This window comes from Manis pentadactyla, chromosome 1 (genome assembly GCF_030020395.1).
Source record: "Manis pentadactyla isolate mManPen7 chromosome 1, mManPen7.hap1, whole genome shotgun sequence".
Classification (NCBI taxonomy): domain Eukaryota; kingdom Metazoa; phylum Chordata; class Mammalia; order Pholidota; family Manidae; genus Manis; species Manis pentadactyla.
Window position 1 is genome coordinate 89,748,064 of NC_080019.1, and position 16,801 is coordinate 89,764,864.

General features: G+C 42.2%; 1 pseudogene; it reads left to right on the top strand.

The window, feature by feature from the left end:
• The first annotated feature begins 16,128 nt into the window (after window positions 1-16,128).
• Window positions 16,129-16,662, top strand: LOC118921958 (60S ribosomal protein L21-like; annotated as a pseudogene).
• The last annotated feature ends 139 nt before the right edge of the window (window positions 16,663-16,801 follow it).

A 16,801-nucleotide genomic window follows, 5' to 3' on the forward strand; every position in this document is an offset into this window, starting at 1 on the left:
GGGGTTTTGTAGGCAGTTGAGAGACAAAGGGCTAGGGATATACACCTGCAAAGTGGTCTCAAATACTTTTGAAGAAACACTAAGTTTCTTATTAGTCTTCCTGGTTATTTACAAGAATTTTATTGTTCTGATTTCCTCCTAGGATAGCAGCTTCCTGGTCTGGGAGCATATCACTCAAGGCAGCCTGCTTTGTTCCCAAGGTGGGCTGAGTTATTGTTTTACTTTTTAACTAATTGGGTTTCAAGATGGAATCCTTCCTGTTTCTTACTATGTTGTTTTGGGCTTGCTTGCTACATTGTCTAGGTTGCAACAAATCATTTGTTAAGAGCTGGAGGAAAAAAAGCAGCACCTGGGTAAAGTCAGAAAAATAAGCTGGGCCCCCCTCAGTAGGCCAAAGCAAATCTCACGATGGATTATCTTGCTTTGTTTTTTTCCAGAGGGCCTGGTCCCTGTCTGGAGATCACCCTCTCCTCTTGTTGCCCCTCATGTCTTTTGCCTCAGGGAAGGGATGGACAGTGGCATAGGGAGGGAAGCACTTCTCAGCTGTGAAGCCTGCCCTAGATTGCTGGCCTAGGTGACTCCCTCTTGCCCCTCCCCACACAGGGAGGTGGTGGTGGTGGTGGGTGGTGACTGTGGAAGCCTATCTGTTGTCTCTTAGAAAGTACGAGGAGGTGTGGGAGTAGGAGGTGCAGGCAAAGCTAGTTTCTACTTTCTAGTAATTCTCTTTTTTTAAGTTTATAAGCAGAGCAATAGTATAATTTGTCAAAAATCCAAATAGTAACTCTCTTTTGAAGGTGAGGCATTCAGCACCTCTTTATTTCCACTGGAACTCTAAATGCCACTTACAGAGTAACAGGGAAATGCCCGTTCTGCCCTCCCCCTTCCCTCTTTTGTTTGGTTCAGGTTGTCTTGAGTAGGAAGTGTGGATCTGCATGGATCTCGGTGAGCTGCCTGACTGTCTCAGGTGAGCTGCTGGCAGAAGGGCTGTGGACAGAAGCTGGCCTTGCTGGGTCATGTCTGACACTCGGAAGCTGAACAGGGACCCCAGCACCGGGCAGTAGCTCCCTAGCTTTTCAGACAACATCACCCTTGTTCCAGTGTTCTCCAGGCAGGCGGGGGCTACCCTGGCCCCTGCAAGGCAATGAAGAAGGCTTCCAGCACACTGGCCTAGGCCGGAGGGGTAAATCTTTCCTAGTCTCTGTTGACTCATAGTTGAATAGTGAGGAAAATCCCAGCCTACGTCCCTGAATTCTTTGGAACGGAAGTGCTACTTCCAAGGTACAGGGTGGCTCAGGGACCAGTGGTGGTCGAATCTTCCTGGTGCAAGCCCTGCAGGGTGGGTCCAAAGCAGAGCTAAAGGCTAGGTGCTCTGCGGGGACTTCATGAGTAGGTCAGTTCATGGTGCTTTTGGGGGTGGGCAATCCTCCAGTGTAACACTCAGTCTCCTGCATCCTGCACAGGGTATCAGCTGAACTCCGAGCTTTGGCCATTCTCAGTGACTTGCACGCTAGGTTCATGTACACAGACACCTGCAGCAGCCACAAGGCTGGGAGTGATAGGTCGTGACCCATGCCAGCTTTGATCTGCCTGCCCTCCACCCAAACCATCATCCTGTCCCAGACAGCAAAACCTGCCCCTACCCTACCCAGGAAGAAACAGCTCTTCCGCCTCTTTCTATTTCTCTCTTTACCTCTCTCTCATTCCTTTCTTTTTCTAAACCCAGGGTAATAGGGCCATCTCACTCGCTACCTACCATTCTCAGGGAGACTCACTTCACCGACGCCAGGGTGGTTATCTGAGTTAGTCTGTATCAGCAAGTATCTGGTAATTCTCACACTAAAGAACAGAAAACGGAAAAAGGACCAGATTACACCTCCAGGACATGGCTCTAACAGAGTACCTGCTCCCCATGCACACTTGAGTAAGAGAAAGGGAAAAAACACCGTTGCATGTAAAGCAGTATCCTCAGGTTGACTACTGGCAGTTGTGTCGTGGACTGAGTGAGTCCCCGTTCTCAGTACCATCTGTTCTCACACAACTGTGATCTTCAAACAGGCCAAACGTTCCTGCGGCCGTAGGTAATAGGAATGATTTCTATAAGCAACACACCCCACAAAGGGATGCTGACTGGATGCTGAAACTTAGTTTATAATATAGAGGGAAAGTATCCCAAATGAATTCTTAGAAGAAGATAAAAAACATGATTGCCTTGTCTCTTTATTTAAAAGAGGATATTGAGCTAAAAGCTAGGTCAGCCATCTTTTTCCACCTCTCTCAGCTGAATTGTTCTTTCCTTGCTGTTTGGCTAACTTCTGGAAGACTTTCTTTTTCCTGAAAAAGTATTCTTTTGGTTCTTAAAGATGAGAAAGTTTTACTCATGCACTCCAGGGTACATTTTAATTAGAATTATGGTGGCATTTTAGATAGTTCATTTTCTCACAACAGAACCATGGAACAGTATTGTTCCATTTTATTTATGAGAACACTGAGGCATGGATATTTAAGGAAATTGCTCCAAGGTTATATGACTGACTGACCTAAGATTTTACGTCAACATGCTGTCCCAAATATTTAAGCAGTTCTGCCCCTGTTGACACTGGCTGAGAACTATTTTCTTTAGTTCTTGATGCCAACTCCTTCACCAATGTTATTTTATTTTAAGTTTCCTTGTGGTAGGTTTAGATCAGAAAGTACATTAACTGTCTTGATATTTTTGATAGTGGCTCAAGGAAATATGTAAGTCAAATATGGTCAGAACTTTGACTTCAATTTTAATATATTGATTCAGCATTTATCTTACCAGCAAATCCTATTTCTAATGCTTTTGTTTTGATGAGAGACCTTCCTAGCCCCCTGGAGCAAACATCCGAAAGGGCAATGACTGTGAGTTCCTCGCCACAGAGAATTCCCTTCTCAGCATTTACCTTCTGTATGAATGGATCATCTTTTCTATTCTGTTTTCTTGTGTATTATCAACACTTCATCTGTGTGTTCTTGAATTCTTTTCCTATTTGCTTTTGTTTCCCCTAAAGCCACCCAGATTTTTCCTCTTTTTTCTACAGATGCACAGCCAACTGGTGCCCTCTTTTTACATATTTATATATATATATATTTTAACATCTTTTCTTTTCCTTTAATCTGTAGTGTGTGTGCACTATACTAGGTTCAGGGGATTGGGGAAATCACATTTTTGTCCTTGGTCACAGTGGCACCCATGTAACACCTCCAGAGAGTAAATGCCTGTGCTCCCCACCCCTGCAAGTTCTCGAACATTCTGGCTGGCAGATTAGGTGGGAGCTTGGCATTCTTGGACACAGGAATTGGTCAAGGGCAGTTATACCCTTGCTTCCTCCTCCCTCTCTTCCAAGGCTTGGGCTGGTCTTGATGCAAAGAGGCTAGGTGGATTCCCTGCAAAGCTTTAGAGACCCAGAGCCAAGGAGAACATTACAGTGATTATGTTCCCAACACAGAAGTGAGGGGGGGAATGTATGATGCAGTTGATTTTTGTATTTAAGATTTTTTAAAAGGCCTGGGAAGCCCTGAGGGAAAGAACATTTTAGTTCAAATATTAGGAAAAACTTGCTAAAACTTATAGCATTCCTCTGATGACCTGGGAGCTTCCTTCCCTGCCATATTCTAACTGTGATTTTTTTTTTTTTCCCACAGTGGTGCAGCAGCCAAGCAGAAAATACCATGCAGAACAAACTCAGGTCACTCTTTTGGGGTTGTCTGTCTTGCTTCTGCACTTTAAGACATTTGTTCTGTAAATATAGCAGACCAGCAACTTGACTGGCCTTTTCCCCACTTTGAGTCTGCCCCAGGCTTCACAGAAATAAGGAAATGGATCCCTTTTTAACCCTTCAGATGTTGCCAGAGCAAATTCCTCAGTGTATTCATGAGCCAAGGGACAGTGTCTCTGGCGTGGAGATTTCTGGAGGCTGGAATTACTGGCTGGCTTGTGCTATTGTAGAGATTCAAGAAAACCATTGTCGTTTTCCCCTCTCTAGCAGGAGAAAGGAAAATCCCAGCCCTCAGAACACTAGTTCTGGCTCAAGGATACAGGTTTTCCTTCCTGGAAACAGGGGCTGGCTCAGTGAGACGCCCCCAGAGTTGTGCTTTTTGTTGCCAAGATGCCTACTTTTTGGCAAGCTTTGGGAAAAGAGGTTGCTGGAGAGAGTCTGATGTCCTTCGGAATGACACAAAATCTTCATTATTTAATAGCTATTCAGCATCACAGAAATTTTATCCTAAGACAAGGCTTAGCTTGACTTCACTAATAGTATTTTCAGAATGATAAACAGAAATCAGATCACATTAAACACTGCATTTCTAAGCTGAGTACAGGCTAGATTGCCTAACAGGCTGAAGAGGGAAACAAAGAAGTTACTTGTGGATTTGCAGTGCTGGGAGGGTGTCTGACGGGTGGCATGTGGACAGGGTGAGCCAATTTCCTGAACCCTCTGGCCCAAGTTCTACCAGCTCCTCAACACTGGGACACCCTGAAGACTCCTCTGTAAAGGTCCCCCATGATGGCAGCCACGCAGGCAGCAGTGGCACTGATCCAAATGCAAGGCCCAGACCATGCTGTGACACAGCACTCAGTCCCTTCCAGGCCTGTGCAAAATCATTTTGTATCCAAGAGAGGTTTCATTTCCTGAATGGTCGCCTATTGTAGCAATTCTCCATGTGAGGTCTATGGGCCCTTGGGAGCCCAAAACCATGACAGGTGGCCCATGAGGTCAAAACTGTTATCATGATAATATGAAAATGCTCTTTACCTGTGTTGACCTTTGCACTGATGATGTTCCCCATTGCAACTGATCTGGAAGAAATTGCCAATTGTGCAGTTCTGGTGTGATGTCAAAGAACATACACAGTTATCTGAAAACACTCGTGAAATACAGTTGACCCTTGAATAACATGAGATCGAACTGTGCAGGTCCACTTTATCCATGGATTTTTTTCAATAAATGTATTGGGAATTTTGGGGAGATTTGCAACAATTTAAGAAAACTTGCAGATGACCTGTGTAGCCTAGAAATATTGGGAAACGATTAAGAAAAAGTTAGGTGTGTCATGAATGCATAAGATATATGTTGACACTAAACAATTTTATCACTACTATTAAATGTACACAAATCTATTCTAAAAAGTTAAAATTTATCAAAACTTACCCAAAGAGGGTACATGGTACCATTTGCAGTCTGGAGAAATGTGAACAAACATAGAGTGTGAAATCACAGCTGCTTACAACTAACTGTGGTACAGACTGTACTGCAATGATCGCATAGCTGCCTCTTGCTGCTGTGCAGCAAGCTTGTCCTGAGACAGTTCATCTTGTCAACAGATGACATAAACTTATGGTATCAATAAATACAGTACAGTATTGTAAGTGTATTTTCTCTTATGATTTTCCTGACATTTTCTTTTCTCTAGCTTACTTTATTGTAAGAATGCAATACTTAGTACATGTAACATAAAAAATATGTGCTCATTGACTGTTGATGTTATCAGTAAGGCTTCTGGCCAACAGTAGACTACTAGGAGTTAAGTTTTGGGAGAGTTAAAAACTTATACATGGATTTTTGACTGTGTGGGGTGTCAGTGCCCCTAACCCCTGCATTGTTCAAGGGTCAGCTGTACGCCTCTCATTTCCAGTGGCATATCTGTGTGAAGTCAGATTTTTTTTGTAGACTTCAACTAAAACAACACAGCACAACAGATTGAATGCAGAAGCAAACAGAATCCAGCTGTCTTCCATTAAGCCAGATAGTAAAGAGATTTGCAAAAATATAAAATAAGGTCAGTCTTCTCACGATTTTGTTTTGGGAACTATAGTTATTATTCATGAAAATATATTACTTATGTTAGCATTAAATGGGTTAATCAATGCTTTTTTTAAGTGAATTAAACATCTTAAATCTCTGTTTAAAATTTTAAGATGTTAAATATTGATACAAACTAAATAAATAAAAGTGCTTTCCTTATGATCCTCAATAATTTTTTTAGAATGAAAGGGCTCTAAAAAGTTGAGAACTGTTGATCTACTGAAACCTCACATAATAAAACTATTCAAACTAGAAAGCATGGCCCAGTGGAAAGAATATGTACTTTGGAATCCGACAGACTTGGGTTCAAATTCTGACTTTACCACTTACTTGCTATTTGGCTTAATGATTCAATTGCTCCAAGTTTCAGTTTTCTCATCTGTAACATGGGAATAACAACACTTGATTTACAGATTGCTTGTGGTTTAGGATAATACTTATAATGTATTTAGCATAGTGCCCCACAGTGGGCACTCAAATATTTATTGATTAAATGAATATGGTAAGATGTTCAGTATTTCAATGAGTACTTTTGGTTGCAAGGAACAGAAATGGCTTAAACGGTAAAAAAAACGTTCCGTTGCTAACAAGACAGAAGAGCTGGACAGTGTCCTCATATCCAGGTCCTTCCATGTCTCTGCTCTGATCCCTCAGTGCTGGCTTTCATCTGGAGGCAGGCAGCAAGCTGGCAGTGAGACAGGGACCATAGATGTAGTCAGAGTAGGGTGAGGGCCTCCGGAGGGGGCAGGGCGAGATATTTGCGGTCAGAGCAATATAACTACATGCAAGGAAACCCCCCCTACTAAAACTCTATGTTAAACATTGAGCTCTAGAATCATTCTTCAGTGAAATCAGTTAATGTTCCCCAGATAAAGAAGAGTAGCACATGTTTTATTATGCTAATCATTTGTAAACATGTGTAAGATTCACTTTAGCGTACTAAAAGGCCCAGGCCTATGTGCTGTCTTTCCTTCTTCAGATCTGACAAGGTAATTCTACAAACTGAGCAATTAACTTAGCAAGCCGACCCAGCTGTAGATGGCATAGTAAAGGGCAGGAAGAATTCCATCTTGAAGATAAAATTGCATTTTAACACCCAGGAAGTTCAAGAGGCAAGATTCTCTAGCAAAAAGACAATACCTCCGCCCACCTTGGAAGCTGGACAAGCAGCCTTTTGATATGCTCCTGGACCCAGGTGCCGGTGTCCCAGAGAGAAATCAAGGCAAGAAATTCCTTGCAGTTACGTTAATTTTTTATATTCAAGGACCACTTAACAAGTCCCCACCCCTAAGTTTTTTCATGTTCTCGAAAAATCCTCCAACTTCCTATAAAACCCCCTAGACAACGCACCACTACGGACTCTCTTGCTCTGTCCTTTCACTTTCTCTAAATAAAAGCCTGTACCTTGCTCTCCTACCTTGACTGTTTGTGAAGCTTATTCTATTCTACGGCTCCGCAAACAAGAACCCCAGCATCAGCAGCAGTAGTTCCAAGGCGTCCCATCCAGCCAGGACAACATCCTGAAGAGGACGGAGGGTTTTTCTCCCCAGGGCTTTCTCTGAGGAAAGGGGAAGCATTTTTCTAGATTGCCCCCAGCATACTTACCCTCCTATTACATTGACCTGAATTTGGTCTTACGTCCATTCTTGACCCAACCCCTGGGGTGAGATATCACTTTAATCAATCAGACCAACTTCTGGGGCTGGAGGTGGGGGTCCAGCTTCCCTGAGGCACAGACTTAGGGGATGAAGGGTTGTTCCCGTAACATAATGGTGGTTTTGTACGGAAGGGAAAAGGGAGAATAGAAGGAACCAGTAGGCAATCACAAGGGTTCCACTACAATCAGTAAATGGAAATCTAGAACAGTGGAACCCAAATGCTGATCAGCAGACGGGCTACATAGGAATGACCTGGAAGCTGGTTAAAAAAATAGCTCAAACTGTACTGTGGATATGAATTACCCTGGGGTCTTGTTAATATGCAAATTCTATATTTGTAACAAGCTCTCAGATAACATAGCCACTACTGGTTTATGAACCCCGCTTTGATTAGCAAAGACATAGATCTTCCACCCCTAAATTACTGACTCAGAGCCTCCCAGGTGACCCTGGTTTGAGAACTGGGTTCAATGTGGTAGAACATCAACAGTGTACAAGATTGACATTCATTCAGTCACTCATTCATTCCATAAGCATTCATAGAAACCTATTCCCTGCCAAGCCCTGTACTTACTGCTGAAACTGCAGTCTACACTCTTGGGGAGGGAAAGCAGTCAGACCTATGAGCAGATGCCTCTAAGGTAATGTGAGAAATGCTCTCACAAAGCTAAGCACAAAGTGTTCTGGGATCGAGGGGCAAGGAGTGACTCACTGGTGAAGATGGGGTGACAGCTAGGTAAGGTTGCATAAAGGAGGACCTTTGAGCTGGGCTTTCTTTGGTTCCCAGAGTGAGACAACATGTGCACATGAAAGCGTGGAAATACAATGAGCAAAGTACATTCCGGTCACAGTGAGAAAGCCTCTGTGTCTTCTGTACAGGCTGAGATGGGGGTGGAGGAAGAAAAGGTCAAAAAGTTCGGCTGGAGCTAGATTATGAGAGGTTTTGCACGTTGTATTAAATCATTCTCTAGCTAGTCTCAAGTCTGCACATTAGAATAACTTGGAGAGGTTTAAGAAGTCCTGATGCCCAGGGCACACCCTGGGTCAATTCAATCATATACTTTTGGTGGGGGTGGGGCAGGAAAGCAGGTATCAGTACTTTTTAAAGCTAGTGATGCAATGTGGAGCCAAGCTGAGAAGCACAGCTCTGCAGAGCCAGTGCCGGCCCAACCTGTTTGCATAGCTATTGCTCCTCGGTGTGGACAGAGCCCATCTTTCCTAAATGTACTTTTCATTTCAATTTGATATTCAAAATTAGAATCATTAAAAGGCTTTTATGCTGCAAAGACCGTGTGATGGGCATTGGAATAGAGCTCCCCTGCATGGGGGCCAGTGGGGTGCGGGCAGATGAAGCCTGCCCTTTGTTCTCTGGCCTGCATCTGTGAAAGCTGATCCCTGAGAAGCCGCAGCCAGGCAGAGGACACCCTTTTCTCTCACTAGCCTAGACCACGAGGATCTTTGACTAGATAAGTGTGCAGAGTGTATGCTGCAAGAGCACATTCCCCCTACCACCACCCCGCCACCCTTTTTACTAACTGAATAGCTACACAGGACTGGGGCACATTTTTACATGATAGAGTGAACAGATGAACTCTCCACATTGCGAATGCTGAGAGAAGAACGTTTTTTGTAGACACTTCACAATATGAGCTGGGAATGCCTATCCTTGGTTTGGATCTCTGTGCTCAGCTGGCTAAAATGTTACAGTTAATAAAAGTTGCCCCTTCTCTCATTTATCACCATTAAAGTCCCTGAAATAATCTTTAAAGGGTCCAAGTATTGCTACAAAACTTTCATAGTTGTCTCCTCAAGTTGTGGAATTTCTGGCATGTGTTGAGTTTTAAAAAAATATTTTAAAATATTTAAAACTCTTCCATGTGCAAAACATAAACACAAGTGAAAAACAGCACTCCCAACTTGTTTACCATCGGGCTCAATCCCCTAGTTTTTAGTCAATAAAATAGTCAGCTGTCTTTAATGGAAGGGAACAGGCTTGTCCTGTGGGAGACAATGGGGACTGGAGACAGGTAGACAAGGTTCCTGGGAAAGCAGGCCTTGCTGTGGGCTGACTTCAGTTTGGCCTTAATGACTATTTTGACTGCGTCCTCTTTTACAATTCCCCACCCAACACACAGGAGGTGAAGTGTTGCTTTATTTTCAGAACTAAACTGTCTTCCATGAACCTGTCAGGGGTCCCCTTTGCTTTACCTTGGAGAGGCCCCCGGATGAGGGTGGCATTCCATTGCCCCTCCATAGCCAACCACACGCCTCGCTGCGTATTTTTCATATAATTCACCCAGCCTCTTCTCCCTGTGATAGCCCAGGCTTTCCCCACAACCGAAGGATGTGTAATCACCTTGAAAAGAAAATTAAAACAAACACTTATCTGTAGCTCTGACTCAAAGAACTGGCTTCTATGGAAATTATAGGCTTTCATTCTGGCTGTGCAGATGTGACTAGGAATCCCTGCCACAGCTAATGCAGAGAGGGAACTGGCCTCTGTGCACAGACGTGCCAGTGTGTGGGTGGCCCTGGGCGAAGCCAGCCCCTCCTGGGTAGGCCTTGGCTGCGTTTGAATCCCTGAGCAGGAGGCCCGCTGATGCCTGACCACTTACCGGGAGAATATGTAATTAGTAAACAAAACCCCAGTAGACCCCCACTACCAGCCTGCCTTCCCACAGCCTCGGTTGAGCCGTGGCCTCCCCAGCCTTGTGGCTGAGGCTGCTCCCACCGGGCTACTGGCTCGCCCCCGTCCCCCCTTGGATACAAACAAGCTGGCCTTTGATGACAGGAAGGGAGTGGAGTTTAAATCTTTGTTCTGGGGGACGTTACCTCCCTCTTTGTGGATCAGCAATTGGTTTCAAAATACTAGGAATCATTATTATTTTTTTACCTTACAGGGTTATGGTGTCCCATGATTAATTTAACTGAAGCTCTTAAAAAAACAGTAAACGCCAAGTGGCCTTGTTAGACCCCATTTTAAAAAGCAGTTTAACATCCTGGGGCAGCAGGTCTGATGAGAAGTGCCACTTATCATGACGCTCATGCACGGTCCCTCTTCACTGCTTCTCAGGGCTTTTCAGTCCTGCTGATGAAAATGCACTGGCTCCAAATGAGTCAGATAAAAATAAGGCAGGATGTGAATTTTATCTTTAAAGATTAATTCCAGTTTCTAGTGAAGGAGAAATAAGAAATAATTCCATCCTAACTAGGAGGGAGACACATAGCCTGTGTTTTAGAGAGAGACGGACAAGGGTTTGGGTTTAAAGTTTAATTAGAAAATGTCTAAAATGAGAACCCAATTTCAAATTTGCTCGCAGCCTGGAGCACTTAATTTTCAGGCCGTTCCCCTCTCTTCTCTCTCCTTCGTCTTCCTCATTCTCTTCCCCCCGCACCCCCCCGGCTCCCCTACCCCGCCCCCGTTTCTCTCTCTCCGTGAGGACTAGGCACAGGCCAAGGAATGAGTCTTTACAAGACACGTTAGTACATCTTGGGTGGTGCAGAAGAGCAGGGATTACAAACGCAGGGGACGGGTTGGCAGCAGGACATGCCTCGCCCCGCCTCCGTGGATTCCTCATTCTCCTCCCAGGGGAGCAGCCCCGGGTGCCTGCAATCCCATGCCGCCGGCAGCCAGAGGTCAGCAAGTGCCCTGGGAGCTGAAGGGTTTTCTGGAAACCTGTCGAAGCTGTGCCTCTGTCGCCGAGGATGTACCAGGATGTGCCAAACTACCATTCTGTCTGACAGTTTTAAAATTCTTTACATGCGCTTTTAATTTTTATTTAATAAAGGATAAATGCTCTATGATTAAAAGCCAGTTGGTGGTTAAAATCAGTTTACTGATGGCTAACAAACACAAGTAAAAGCTGATAAAAAATCTTTTTTGAGCTCCTCAAGGCCCACAGCTGCTTGTCAGGGATCCCTCCTCTCCTAACCATGTTTTCTCTGAAGCAGCATGTCTCTCACTTTCCCCCAATTTTGTTTTGGCCTAGTAATTCTATCCTGCTTACACAATTGCTCGTCCTTTATCCTTCTGTTTTTGATTACCAACTGGTGTTTATTTGAAATGTAGTTACTGGCCAATTAAATAGAAATTAACTACATTTGGAGACAAGGTCCTCGATAATTGGATTATTGCTTCTTCCTTTGGCCAATATCCATTCTTCCTTAGGCTGCTGTGACAGCAGAAATCCCAAAGATAAAAGTCCAGCACCCTCAGCCGAAGGCCCCGTAGGACAACTGCCTGTTAGGGCCAGAGTGGCAGGAAGCAGGGATGGGGTGCTCTCTTCGCTTGTCTGGACCTGGAGCAAGCCGGGCAGTAACTGGAGCTGTTTCCTGTTGCGATTTGGTGAAACCATTTCTGATTCAAGACAGACTCTCCTACCAGACGGTCAGGTTTATTTCACTAAGGAAGGGAAAAAAAAAACCCATCTTCAGTTTTTCTTTGTTTTTTGGGCCAGCTGGAATGCATCTTCCTTTCTACCCAAACACTGAACACTGCTGGGCTGGGTGAAGAAGAGGCTGGCTCCCATGCTGGGCTGGGAGGAGCTCAGGGGCTGAAGCCATTGGCTTCAGGCAGCAGCAGAGCTGTAGGCTTCCTACTTGTAAATCAAGCCTATTGTGCCAATCACCTAGAAAATCTGATACGTGAATCTTTTGTTCTAAAACGAGAATAAAAAACACATCTGTGACACAATTCATTAGTCCAAGCCTTTTTCAGTCTCAACATGTGCTTCTGCAGATTGCATGGATGTTTACACATTCTATGTGTGTGTGTCTCAATTTACGTCGCCTCCCTGCTGGGAAATGTCTTCTGTCTTTGCCTATGGTAAAGCTGCCAATCCTCCAAGGTTCAGCTCAGACCCATCTCCTCCTCTATGAAGACTTTCTCAGATATGACTCAAGTCCTAGCTCCCCCACTGAATAGCTAATGCAGCACTGGGTTAACCTGCTGAAGTCTTCTAATTTTCATTTCCCTAATACAGAAAATGGGGAATTATTCTTAAGATCAAAAGGGTTTATAAGTGTGAAGAATATATTAACCTCTACACAGATGTGAGGTACCATTATAATTCCATTATGACTCCTTGTCATGACTGCATCCTAGCAAACCATTCGGGCATTCATTATATTCGAACATCATTACTTAACTGTTCCTGATACGCCTGCCTGTTTCAAACTCCGAGAAGGTAAATAATCAAAGAGAATCATTCAGTATTGTTTATAATATTTGTTTACAATAGCAAAAAAAGGAGGGATTGGGGTTGCTTAAACAAAGTGTATTAAACATTCATTTGACAGAATGCACTTTGGTCATTAAAATGAAAGGGAAGGGCTTTTGCTCTGTGATGTAGAGAGCAGCTAGAAGAAGCATCAGGCTCCCCTTTACAATGAAAGTAACTGGATTAACTTCAAACCCATGTTTGTTTGTTTTAACCTTTCAAAGCAGAGAACAGGCCTAAAACCTAAGAAGCAATAATGTCTGGAGAGGAAGGGGATTCAAAGTACTCACTTCGGGAAGATGCCACTGGACATCAGTAAGAGTTCAACAAAAATAGTTGCTAAATTGTTGAAGACCAACTATGGGGCTGACAGGCAAGTGGGAACCCCTAGGGGGACCACAAAATTTGGAGAGTCTGCACTTCTTTCAGGCATTTTTTCCACAATCCCAACAGTACTCATAAGAAAAGACTGGAAAGGTGTCTAAGTAGGGCCCATCATGTTGCAGACCTTGGAGAGCAGTTTTGCAGAAGGGGCCAGGAACTCCAGCTGGATCATCCATCCCATCCTGATAGGGGGAAAACGCCGCCGCTGTAGAGGGAAAGCACACCAAACACTGCTGCTCTTGGGGCACTGGTGAAAATTCATTCCAACAGGGTGAAAGGAATCAAAAGGAAAAAATCAGGCAGGGACTGGATTGCACACTAGGCCCACAGATTTAGCAGAGGTAGGGACAAGAGGATGGAAGGCCACAGCCCTTCCCTAACCCTGAGATGCAGTACAGGTCTCAGACTGAGGCTTATTCAGAATGCAGAGAATGAACCCCCACAACACTTCCCACCCTGTCAAGCTAACAGCGATGAATAACAAATCAGAGTAGAGTACTACTGAGACAGGGTTGGGAGAGACCAAGAAACTTTTGCAGCGGCACAGTGCAAACAGAAGATGTAAAGTTCAGAATCAAAGACGTTCCTCTGGTGAATTCAGTTCCACCCTGAACATAAGGTCTTTTTGTAGAAATGTGAAGCCTATGACACATTGAGGATAAGCATAGCAACCAAACCTTGATTGATTCAAGGCACTGCATTAAAGTCCTACCAGAGGAAAGATGCCTCCATTTTAAGGCTAAAAACTATTTACTCCAATTACCGGCTTTCAACAGAGACTTAGAAGGCATGTGAAAAGGCAAGAAAAAATATGCTACAAAGAGACAAAGCATCAGAACCACCTACAGATATGATACAGATGTTGGAACTATGTGACAGGGAATTAAAATAAATATAATTAATATATTAATGGTCTTAATGAAAAAGGTAGATAGCATACAAGATCAGATGGTTTATTTCAGCAGAGAGACAAAAACTATAAGAAAAAAATCAAACTGAAATGCTGGAAATGAAAAATATAATAATGGAGATAAAGAATGCCTTAGACTATTTCATCAAAAGACTCAGACAGATGAGGCAAGAATCAGTAAACTTGAAGGCAGATCAACATAAATTACCAAAACTGGAATACAAAGAGTTAAAAGAGTGGGAGGATAAACAGAACATAACACCTAAGATTTGCAGGATATTATTAAACATTCTAACAGATGCATAATTGGAATCCTACAAGTAGAAGAGAGAGGGACACAAGAAATATCTGAAGAAATAATGACCAACAATTATTTAATTTTTGGATCCAAGAAGGTCAAGGTGTACAAAGTAAGATGATACCACACACACATATGCACACACACACAAACATGCTTCTAGGCATATCATAATATTCAAATTGCTAAAGACCAATGACAAAGAAAAACTTTAAAGGCAGCCAGAGAAGGAAGAAACATTACATACTGAGGAGCAAAGAGAAGGGTTGCAACAGAACTTTCTGAAATAATGCAAGCCAGAAGACAGTGAAGTGACAGCTTTAAATAAAGCGCTAAAAGAAAAAAAAAAGGAAAAACCCTGCCAACCCCAAATTCTCTAATCAGCAAAAGTATTTTTCAAAAAGAAAAAGAAATAGACTTTTTCAGACTATTAAAAACAGAGGGAATTTGTTACCAGAAGACCTACTCTAAAGAAATGTTAAAGGTAGTTCTTAAGGCAGAAAGAATGTGATATCAGACTGAAACTTGGATTTATATGGAGAAATAAAGACCTTAGAAATGGAATAAATAAGTAAATGAAGGTAAAATAAAATTCATCTCTTTTCTTTGTTTTGATTGCTCTAAAAGATAGCTTTTCACTGTTGGAAACAGTGATAGTGGTGATGTACTTTGTGTTTATAGCACACATTAAAATGAAAGGTATGAAAACAATAGCACAAAGGATAAGAGGAAGGAATTGGGACTATACTGCTGCTGGGTCCTTATAGAACACCTGAAGAAGTATATTTGAAGGCAGACTCAAATTAATTAAAGATGTATATTGTAAACCCTAGAGAAACCACTAAAAATATTTTTAAAAGAGGAGTAAATAATAAGTTGATATGGGAGTATTATTGGAATATAAATAAGATAATAGAAAATTCTCTTAACACAAGAAAAGGTAGGGAAAAAAAAGAAATAAAGGACAAATGGAATAAGTGAACTCACCTTAATTATAAAGACAGATTGGTTAAAAGCAAAAGGATGGAGAAAATATGACATGCAGACATAAAGAAACTTCAGAACAAGGGGTATTATCAGGGATTATGTATAATACATAATGATAATGGGTTTCGTTTCCAAGAAAACATAATGAACCAAACTGTGAATGTAGAGCTTCAGTAGACACCAGGCAAAAGGAGATGAAACTTAAAGGAAAAATACACAATTATGGCTCAGTAATTAACAGAAGAAGCAGACAGATCACCATTATGGAAATAGAAGCCGTGAACAACACTTTCATATCAATAGCTAGAAGGAATTGACCTTCAAAAAACACTCTACCCAACAATGGCAGAAAATACTTTCTTTTCAAATGCACATGGAATATTCACCAATATATACCATATTCTGTGAAGTAAAACAAACTTAAGAGAATTCAACATATATTCTTAGACCATAATGAAATTAAACTAGAAATCAATAACAGAAAGATACCTGGAAAATTCCTAAATACTGGAAATTAATCAACTCCTTTCTAATAATCTATGAATCAGAAAGAAAATCTCAAGGGAAACATTAAAAGATTTTTGACTAAAATAAAGTAAAAATGCAGCATATCAAAATTAGTGTCATGAAGCTAAAGTAGTACTTAGAAATTTAGGCATTTAATGAGTAGAAAAGAAAAAAGGTCTCAAATTAATAATCTAAGCCTCCACCTTCAGAAACCAGAAAAAGAAGAGCAAATCACACTCAAGTTACACATAAGCTAAGGAGAAAAAATAATAAAAATTAAAACACAAATCAAATGACATTAAAAACAGAAAACAGCTCTTCGGCCGGAACCGCCATCTTCCAATAAATCACCAAAATGACCAACACAAAGGGAAAGAGGAGAGGCACCCGCTATGTTTTCTAGACCTTTTAGAAAACATGGAGTTGTTCCTTTGGCCACATACATGCGAATCTACAAAAAAGGTGATATAGTAGACATCAAGGGAATGGGCACTGTTCAAAAAGGAATGCCCCACAAATGTTACCATGGCAAAACTGGACGAGTCTTTAATGTTACCCAGCATGCTGTTGGCATTGTTGTGAACAAACAAGTAAAGGGCAAGATCCTTGCAAAGAGAATTAATGTATGTATCGAGCACATTAAGCACTCTAAGAGCCGAGATAGCTTTCTGAAGCTTGTGAAGGAAAATGATCAGAAAAAGAAGGAAGCCAAAGAGAAATGAACTTGGGTTCAACTGAAGCACCAGCCTGCTCCACTCAGAGAAGCACACTTTGTGAGAACAAATGGAAAGGAGCCTGAGCTGCTGGAACCCATTCCCTATGAATTCATGGCTTGATGGGTGTAATAAATAAATAAAGAAAAGAAAAAAAACCCAGAAAACAATAGAAAAGTTAAATAAAATTAAAAGCTGACTCTTTGAGAAGATTGATAAAATTAATAAACCTCTAGCCAGACTGATGAAGAAAAAAAGATAAAAGATATAAATTGCCAACATTAGGGACAAAAGAGG